Source organism: Pseudophryne corroboree, unplaced genomic scaffold (genome assembly GCF_028390025.1).
Source record: "Pseudophryne corroboree isolate aPseCor3 unplaced genomic scaffold, aPseCor3.hap2 scaffold_288, whole genome shotgun sequence".
Taxonomy (NCBI): Eukaryota; Metazoa; Chordata; class Amphibia; order Anura; family Myobatrachidae; genus Pseudophryne; species Pseudophryne corroboree.
In genome coordinates this window covers 697217-706789 of record NW_026969545.1, presented here as the reverse complement: position 1 = coordinate 706789, position 9573 = coordinate 697217, and the positions used below count along the sequence as shown (strand labels likewise).

Here is a 9573-nt window from a genome sequence, read left to right as displayed (position 1 = left end):
ATAGTCTCTTCCTTGACTAGTGGCAGCAGCTTCAGCACTAGGTGGAAGTGGATCTTGAGCTTTCCCTATTTTACCCTCCACCTTTTTTGTTCTCCATTTTTTAATGTGTGGAATTATATGCCAGTAATATATCTGGAATTAGACGGTGGTAATGTCTGGAATTAGATACCACTAGATAGATACCAGATATCACTGTGACTGGAATGATGACATATGCACAGTGACAGGACACTACCACAGCACCCTACAGCAGCCATATGCGGCACAAGACACTGGAGTATTAGTAATGTACTGTAGTATACTGAGCACCACAAGACAATGAGCAGTGATACGGAGCACTGATGAGATTACTAGAACTGACACTGAGCAGCCAGATGCAGCACTGGACTATTAGTAATGTTCTGTAGTATACTGAGCACCACAATGCAGCACAAGACAATGAGCAGTGATACTGAGCACTGATGAGGATACTAGAACTGACACTGAGCAGCAAGATGCAGCACTGGACTATTAGTAATGTACTCTAGTATACTGAGCACCACAATGCAGCACAAGACAATGAGCAGTGATACTGAGCACTGATGAGGATACTACTGAGAACTGACACTGAGCAGGAGAGACACACTACAATTTCATCTTGCGCCTCTTTTTTTATTTATCTTTGCATCATGTGCTGTTTGGGGCTATTTTTTTAAGTACCATCCTGTCTGACACTGCAGTGCCACTCCTAGATGGGCCAGGTGTTTGTGCTGCCCAATTGGGTCGCTTAGCTTAGTCATCCAGGGACCTTGGTGCAAATTTTAGGACTAAAAATAATATTGGGAGGTGTGAGGTGTTCAGAATAGACTGGAAAGGAGTAGAAATTATGGTTATTGAGCTTAATACTATAGGATCAAAATTACCCCCAAATTCTATGATTTTAGCTGTTTGAGGGTTTAAAAAAAAATCACCCGAATACAAAACCCAAAAGGTGGTTTTGCCAAAACGCGTCCGTATCCAAAACACAACTGCGGATCCGAATCCAAAACCAAAACATGAAACACGAAAAATGCCCGCTGCACATCTCTAGTTAGGGGAGAAGCATGTAGCCTTGTAGACTATGCACAGCTATATCTAGAAAAATATACGATCTAATCTTTAACCAACCAATGCAAGAAAGTATTTAATGTGAAAATACGAAACACTAGACTAATTGGAGGTGCGCCCTAAAGCAAATTACAATGTTAGGATTAGGGGGTTCGGAAAGACCACTAGTGTATACACTACTATATATATTTTAAGAAAGGAAGGTACAAATTACATATTCACATTGCATCTATGGGCTGGATTCAAATGTCCCTTTCCTCCCTCAATCGTGCCCGTCAGCAGCTATTCTAATGTTGCTGCCAACGGGTGCGACATGTTTATTTCAGCTCGCTACCCCCAGGGGAAACAAGCTGAAATGTGTGCAAAGAGACCCATTTGGGCAACCAAACGGTGTCTTTTCACGATCGCGCCCATTACTTTATTCAGGTTTAGGTGCTTTGTGCACCTAAACCAGAGTGTAATGGGCGCAATAATTGAGGGCATTTGAATTTCCCTTATATGTGTGTGTGTGATATACACACAGACACACAAACTGTATTTCTTTATATAATGGACACCTCAGTTTCTATTCATTCATGTCCTGCCCCCTACTCTGTCAGACCCCTTTCCCTCTACTTTTCTGACCCCAAACGCCACTCATTCTTGTTGAGTGCTGGTGGGCCCATTCAGAATTTTGCTATGGGGACCACAAAGGTCTAGTTACGTCACTGGGCAGGGTTATAGAGGAGGCGGTGCAAGGCATCCTGGGAACAGTCAAAGCTTTAGCCTGTTGGTGCCTTGGATCAAGATCCAACTCTACACCCCGATGTTAGTGTAGTGCCTTTTGGGGTTAAGGGTTTACAGAAAGTTACAGGTTTTTTTAATTTAGTAAAATATGCCCCATTTTAAAGATAGGGCATTTAAATTTGTTGCACCTGTGCAGTACATAGCAGCCTGCAGGGCATGTACAGTGGCTTCATTTGGGTGCACATACATTGCCGGCTCCTGGTCGCAAACTGAAATTATTGTGTGTAAGTGGAATTAGCGGTGTTTATGTCATACAGGGGGGTGGGGGAGGTTTGTGGTTGGTGGGGGGCACGCTGTGTGATTATTATCCTGCATCTATACATACATGCGCTGACACCTGGACATACACTGATGTACCCACACCTAATATCCATACATACACACCCTGACACCTGGAGATACACTAACATTCCCACACCTGCATCTATACATACACACGCTGACACCTGGACATACACCAACATACAAGCACCTGCATCTATATATACACGCGCTGACAAATGGACATACACCGACGTACCCACACTTGCATCTATACATACATGCACTGACATCTGGACATACAAGCACCTGCATCTATACATACACGCGCTGACATCTGAACCTACACTGACGTTCCCACACCTGCATCTATACATACACATTCTGACACCTGGACATACACAGACGTACCCACACCTGCATCTATACATACACGCGTTGACACCTGGACGCACACCGACGTACACACACCTACATCTATATATGCATGGATGCAAATGTGGGTACGTCGTAGCATACCGCTGTGTTTCACCAACCATCACAGCGCTCTCCCCCTGTTTTCTTTCATTACTCACGTGAGTTACATATGAACTTTAACTGCAGTAAATAAGAGGCGTTGGTTACAACTGTTGCTGTTCATCCACAAGAAGGAATTTAATGTATCAATTACAACTGGAAAGTAACGATTAAATTACAACAGCTGTATCCAGGAGGATTTTTTGGACACTTTAATAGACATTCCGTTGTCATCAAGGGCAATATGAAATAGATACTGATTACATTTAGATATGGATAGTGGTGCCTATATATGTTGACTCCATTGTATTTTATTGAATGTGGGTTTCTTCTGTCTATATAAATTTTTAAAAAATAAAGAGCTTGTATATTTTATTTTTTGCGCTCCCTTGATAACAAGTGTGATTATCTTTAAAATTTGGTTTATTATTGGTAGAACAGTACTAACTATGGGAGCAGCATTTTATTATATATGGTAAAAATTAATAGATGTATAAAGATTAAATAAGCAACAAATTGGTGAAATAGATAAGTTTTGATAGGAGCGCTGGGTTCTATATATATATATATATATATATATTGACATTTGGTTATATATATGTATAGACTTTATAAATTCTTGACAGAGATGTGCCTGAGCAGCGGCCCTCCCCAGCCCTATCCCAAATCATACTTATTTTGCATAGGAGATACCATGGTCATGAAGATTGTTCTCCCAAGGTGAGGTTCATTCATTGCATTCTGGGTATGCTGATCCCTGTGATTTCCCCAAATGTGGGAAACTGGACTGCATTATTTGTGGTAGTGAGGTACTGTGTTTGTGCTTTCCTCTGGTCAGCTCTGGTAAAAGTCAGATTTCTTTATCTCAGATCTTCCTCTAGCCTTGTTCTTCTTTCGAGAGTTCCCTTGTGCTGCCTCAGTTGGATCTCCTTCACTTGACAGGGGGGTGCCCGAGCAGCGACCCTCCCCAGCTCTAGCCCAACTCCTACTTACCTGCCAGCTGAGATACTATGATCATGAAGGTGCTTCTCCCAGGGCAAGGCTCACCCATTGCACTCTGGGTGTGCTGCTCCTGCGGTTTCCCCAAATGTTGGACACTTGACTGCATAATTTGTGTTTCCCCTGGTCGGCTCTCGTATAATTCAGATCTCTTTGTCTCAGGTCTCTCTCCAGCCTAGTTTGCTGTCTGTTTCCACTTCTCTTTTCTTGAGCCGCTCCCTTCTATGCCCTTGCGCACTATCCTGACTTCTCCCGTCTGCTTACTTTGTGCCTTCCAACGCACAATGCAAACTACAGGTAGTGCTGCAGGGCCCACGCCCTTTTACTTGCCTTACAGAGCAGCTCTGGAGCTGTTACAGTGCCCAGCTGCTGCAAGAAATCAGCTTGAATGCTTCAGGGGCTGGGGCATAGCCAACATGAGCCCCACACCGAAGGAGGGTGGAGGTGTTTAATGCGAACTAGGGGTCATCCAAGCGCCGCAAAAGGCCGCCATGCCCTGCACGCCCCTTTTCTCTTTTCATATGCAGACGAGGGTTGACGCCAACTTTGACCCACTGCTTGGATGACATCACCATATGCAAATCCATCTGCTGCAGGCCTTCCCCCAGGAATGCTTGCACTAGTTGTTGCATTTGGTTTGTTGTTTGGGGGTGCTTCAGTATTAGGCAGCCTTCTGCCCTCCCATGTTCATCTGAAAATATGTGTTCTCCCTGCAGTTGTTGTCCCCAGATGAGAGTTTCCTTATGCTGCCTCAGTCGTTAACCGTGGCTGGATCTTATTGGCACTCGCGGTCGGGATATTCCTCCCTGCCGTGGGGTAGAGACCTCCTTTTGCTCGGTCTCAAATTGCTTTTTCCCCTTCACCGCTGTCTTTACATCAGACGTCCGCCGTGATGTAGCTTGTTCATGAATGGGCTTATATCTCAGCAATCAGAGTGTCTGGTAGTCACCTTCCTTACGCGTTTCTCCGCTGTTATCCAAGAGCGGTTTCGTCAGAGGATACATCAGCAGCCTAGCAGGCTCTTTTTAAAATGCACCGGACCAATAGCATTACTAATTAGTTGATTGGATACATACATGTACTAATTGGATGCATACATGTAATGACTCACATATGGAACAACTTTCTAATTGCAATTGCACATATAAAGGCATTTCATAATATAAAAATAAGCAACATGGTGATTAAAAATAATAATAAAATAAGCAACAAGGTGGTTTAAAAAATAACAGAAAATATATAATCTATATACAGATTAACCTCTAATCTTTCAATCAATACCTCATCTCTATAATCACATACACATAATTCAGAGACCCAGCACTAAGGATCCCCATTTACTTATATAAAACCTTTTAGGGTAACATAAATCCAACCCACTACTAAAGCAGCTCTTGTGGCGCAGGGGAAACATCACCTGCACTCTATGCAGCGAGTCCCAAGTTCGAATCCAACCCGCTCAGTTTAACATCCATATTATTTATTTACTTTTAATGTGATCATTCTATCAATTCATTTTTACCTTTAATTTTTGTTAATATTATTTCTATATTTCATTATTTTAACCCCTGGAATAATTACATTGCTGCTTAAACAACAAAAAGAATTGAAGAAAAAATAAATATTAAACAGACAATTTAAGGATTCGAAGATTTAAAGATTTAAAGATTTAAAAATTTAAAACAGGGAGGGGGGGGGGAAGGGAGGGGGGCCTATTGGGAGAAGGAGGGGAAAAAATAAAAAAATAAAAAATATATATATATATAGAACCAAGAGAAAGTGTAAAAAGAGGATGGAGGAAGAAATCTGATGTTCATCATTACTAGTGGATTTTACTAAAGAACTTTAAAGGAACACACACAACAGGATTATACAGTTTAATCCTAAGAGGAAAGCTGTTCCCAAAATAGCTACTTCTAATAATTTTGTTTATTTATTAAACATACAATAAATGGATATTCAATAAATAATATATTAGGTAAATCAATAGATAAAATCTTCAGAGACTGCCAATGTTGTTCAGTTCGATGCTCTCAATCAGACCATCAGGTGTAAGGGTACCCAAAGAAAAAATCCAAAATGCCTCCCTTGTCAAGTAAAGGAGATTCAACTGAGGCAGCACAAGGGAACTCTCATCTGGGGACAACAACTGCAGGGAGAACACATATTTTCAGATGAACATGGGAGGGCAGAAGGCTGCCTAATACTGAAGCACCCCCAAACAACAAACCAAATGCAACAACTAGTACAAGCATTCCTTGGGGAAGGTCTGCAGAAGATGGAATTGCATACGGTGATGTCATCCAAGCAGTGGGCCAAAGTTGGCTGGAACCCTCATCTGCATATGAAAAGAGAAAAGGGGTATGCAGGGCATGGAGGCCTTTTGCGGCGCTTGGATGACCCCTAGTTCGCATTAAACACCCCCACCCTCCTTCGGTGTGGGGCTCATGTTGGCCATGCCCCAGCCCCTGAAGCATTCAAGCTGATTACTTGCAGCAGCTGGGCACTGTAACAGCTCCAGAGCTGCTCTGTAAGGCAACTAAAAGGGTGTGGGCCCTGCAGCACTACCTGTAGTTCGCATTGTGCGTTGGAAGGCACAAAGTAAGCAGACGGGAGAAGTCAGGATAGTGCGCAAGGGCATAGAAGGGAGCGGCTCAAGAAAAGAGAAGTGGAAACAGACAGCAAACTAGGCTGGAGAGAGACCTGAGACAAAGAGATCTGAATTATACGAGAGCCGACCAGGGGAAACACAAATTATGCAGTCGAGTTTCCCACATTTGGGGAAATCGCTGGAGCAGCACACACAGAGTGCAATGGGTGAGCCTTGCCCTGGGAAAAGCACCTTCATGATCATAGTATCTCACCTGGCAGGTAAGTAGGAGTTGGGCAAGAGCTGAGGAGGGTCGCTGCTCGGGCACCCCCCTGTCAAGTGAAGGAGATCCAACTGAGGCAGCACAAGAGAACTCTCGAAAGAAGAACAAGGCTAGAGGAAGATCTGAGACACAGAAATCTAGCTTTTACCAGAGCTGACCAGAGGAAAGCACAAACACAGTCCCCCACTACCACAAATAATGCAGTCGAGTTTCCCACATTTGGGGAAATCACAGGGGTCAGCATACCCAGAATGCAATGAATGAACCTCACCCTGGGAGAACAATCTTCATGACCATGGTATCTCCTATGCAAAATAAGTATGATTTGGGATAGGGCTGGGGAGGGCCGCTGCTCAGGCACATCTCTGTCAAGTAAAGGAGATTCAACTGAGGCAGCACAAGGGAACTCTCATCTGGGGACAACAACTGCAGGGAGAACACATATTTTCAGATGAACATGGGAGGGCAGAAGGCTGCCTAATACTGAAGCACCCCCAAACAACAAACCAAATGCAACAACTAGTACAAGCATTCCTGGGGGAAGGCCTGCAGCAGATGGATTTGCATATGGTGATGTCATCCAAGCAGTGGGTCAAAGTTGGCTTCAACCCTCGTCTGCATATGAAAAGAGAAAAAGGGCGTGCAGGGCATGGCGGCCTTTTGCGGCGCTTGGATGATCCCTAGTTCGCATTAAACACCTCCACCCTCCTTCGGTGTGGGGCTCATGTTGGCTATGCCCCAGCCCCTGAAGCATTGAAGCTGATTTCTTGCAGCAGCTGGGCACTGTAACAGCTCCAGAGCTGCTCTGTAAGGCAAGTAAAAGGGTGTGGGCCCTGCAGCACTACCTGTAGTTCGCATTGTGCGTTGGAAGGCACAAAGTAAGCAGACGGGAGAAGTCAGGATAGTGCGCAAGGGCATAGAAGGGAGCGGCTCAAGAAAAGAGAAGTGGAAACAGACAGCAAACTAGGCTGGAGAGAGACCTGAGACAAAGAGATCTGAATTATATGAGAGCCGACCAGGGGAAACACAAATTATGCAGTCAAGTTTCCCACATTTGGGGAAATCAAAGGGGCAGCACACCCAGAGTGCAATGGGTGAGCCTTGCCCTGGGAGAAGCACCTACATGATCATAGTATCTCACCTGGCAGGTAAGTAGGAGTTGGGCTAGAGCTGGGGAGGGTCGCTGCTCGGGCACCCCCCTGTCAATTGAAGGAGATCCAACTGAGGCAGCACAAGGGAACTCTCGAAAGAAGAACAAGGCTAGAGGAAGATCTGAGACAAAGAAATCTGACTTTTACCAGAGCTGACCAGAGGAAAGCACAAACACAGTCCCCCACTACCACAAATAATGCAGTCGAGTTTCCCACATTTGGGGAAATCACAGGGGTCAGCATACCCAGAATGCAATGAATGAACCTCACCCTGGGAGAACAATCTTCATGACCATGGTATCTCCTATGCAAAAAAAGTATGATTTGGGATAGGGCTGGGGAGGGCCGCTGCTCAGGCATATATCTGTCAAGTAAAGGAGATTCAACTGAGGCAGCACAAGGGAACTCTCATCTGGGGACAACAACTGCAGGGAGAACACATATTTTCAAATGAACATGGGAGGGCAGAAGGCTGCCTAATACTGAAGCACCCCCAAACAACAAACCAAATGCAACAACTAGTACAAGCATTCCTGGGGGAAGGTCTGCAGAAGACGGATTTGCATACAGTGATGTCATCCAAGCAGTGGGCCAAAGTTGGCTGGAACCCTCATCTGCATATGAAAAGAGAAAAGGGGTATGCAGGGCATGGCGGCCTTTTGCGGCGCTTGGATGACCCTTAGTTCGCATTAAACACCCCCACCCTCCTTCGGTGTGGGGCTCATGTTGGCAATGCCCCAGCATTCAAGCTGATTTCTTGCAGCAGCTTGGCACTGTAACAGCTCCAGAGCTGCTCTGTAAGGCAAGTAACAGGTTGTGGGCCCTGCAGCACTACCTGTAGTTTGCATTGTGCATTGGAAGGCACAAAGTAAGCAGACAGGAGGAGAAGTCAGGATAGTGCACAAGGGTATAGAAGGGAGGGGCTCAAAAAAAAAGAAGTGGAAACAGACAGCAAACTAGGCTGGAGAGAGACCTTAGACAAAGAGATCTGAATTATATGAAAGCCGACCAGTGGAAACACAAATTATGCAGTCAAGTTTCCCACATTTGGGGAAATCACAGGGGCAGCACACCCAGAGTGCAATGGGTGAGCCTTGCCCTGGGAGAAGCACCTTCATGATCATAGTATCTCACCTAGCAGGTAAGTAGGAGTTGGGCTAGAGCTGGGGAGGGTCGCTGCTCGGGCACCCCCCTGTCAAGTGAAGGAGATCCAACTGAGGCAGCAAAAGGGAACTCTCGAAAGAAGAACAAGGCTAGAGGAAGATCTGAGACAAAGAAATCTGACTTTTACCAGAGCTGACCAGAGGAAAGCACAAACACAGTCCCCAACTACCACAAATAATGCAGTCGAGTTTCCCACATTTGGGGAAATCACAGGGGTCAGCATACCCAGAATGCAATGAATGAACCTCACCCTGGGAGAAGAATCTTCATGACCATGGTATCTCCTATGCAAAATAAGTATGATTTGGGATAGGGCTGGGGAGGGCCGCTGCTCAGGCACATCTCTGTCAAGTAAAGGAGATTCAACTGAGGCAGCACAAGGGAACTCTCATCTGGGGACAACAACTGCAGGGAGAACACATATTTTCAGATGAACATGGGAGGGCAGAAGGCTGCCTAATACTGAAGCACCCCCAAACAACAAACCAAATGCAACAACTAGTGCAAGCATTCCTGGGGGAAGGCCTGCAGCAGATGGATTTGCATATGGTGATGTCATCCAAGCAGTGGGTCAAAGTTGGCTTCAACCCTCGTCTGCATATGAAAAGAGAATAGGGGCGTGCAGGGCATGGCGGCCTTTTGCGGCACTTGGATGACCCCTAGTTCGCATTAAACACCTCCACCCTCCTTCGGTGTGGGGCTCATGTTGGCTATGCCCCAGCCCCTGAAGCATTGAA

General features: G+C 45.2%; 7 non-coding genes and 1 pseudogene across 7 annotated transcripts; 2 read left to right on the top strand and 6 right to left on the bottom strand.

Moving 5' to 3' along the window:
- Positions 1 to 3318: 3318 nt before the first annotated feature.
- Positions 3319 to 3482, top strand: LOC135014721 (U1 spliceosomal RNA). The gene has a single exon (XR_010213130.1). It is a non-coding gene; the product is annotated as a U1 spliceosomal RNA (small nuclear RNA).
- A 152-nt stretch (positions 3483 to 3634) lies between these two features.
- Positions 3635 to 3797, top strand: LOC135014759 (U1 spliceosomal RNA). Its single transcript, XR_010213157.1, has one exon. It is a non-coding gene; the product is annotated as a U1 spliceosomal RNA (small nuclear RNA).
- A 2567-nt stretch (positions 3798 to 6364) lies between these two features.
- On the bottom strand, positions 6365 to 6527 carry LOC135014736 (U1 spliceosomal RNA). Its single transcript, XR_010213143.1, has one exon. It is a non-coding gene; the product is annotated as a U1 spliceosomal RNA (small nuclear RNA).
- Positions 6528 to 6679: 152 nt separating this feature from the next.
- LOC135014770 (U1 spliceosomal RNA) lies at positions 6680 to 6843 on the bottom strand. Its single transcript, XR_010213167.1, has one exon. It is a non-coding gene; the product is annotated as a U1 spliceosomal RNA (small nuclear RNA).
- A 692-nt stretch (positions 6844 to 7535) lies between these two features.
- LOC135014747 (U1 spliceosomal RNA) lies at positions 7536 to 7677 on the bottom strand (annotated as a pseudogene).
- A 152-nt stretch (positions 7678 to 7829) lies between these two features.
- LOC135014783 (U1 spliceosomal RNA) lies at positions 7830 to 7993 on the bottom strand. Its single transcript, XR_010213179.1, has one exon. It is a non-coding gene; the product is annotated as a U1 spliceosomal RNA (small nuclear RNA).
- A 665-nt stretch (positions 7994 to 8658) lies between these two features.
- On the bottom strand, positions 8659 to 8821 carry LOC135014737 (U1 spliceosomal RNA). The gene has a single exon (XR_010213144.1). It is a non-coding gene; the product is annotated as a U1 spliceosomal RNA (small nuclear RNA).
- Positions 8822 to 8973: 152 nt separating this feature from the next.
- Positions 8974 to 9137, bottom strand: LOC135014792 (U1 spliceosomal RNA). Its single transcript, XR_010213187.1, has one exon. It is a non-coding gene; the product is annotated as a U1 spliceosomal RNA (small nuclear RNA).
- Between the last annotated feature and the right edge of the window lie 436 nt (positions 9138 to 9573).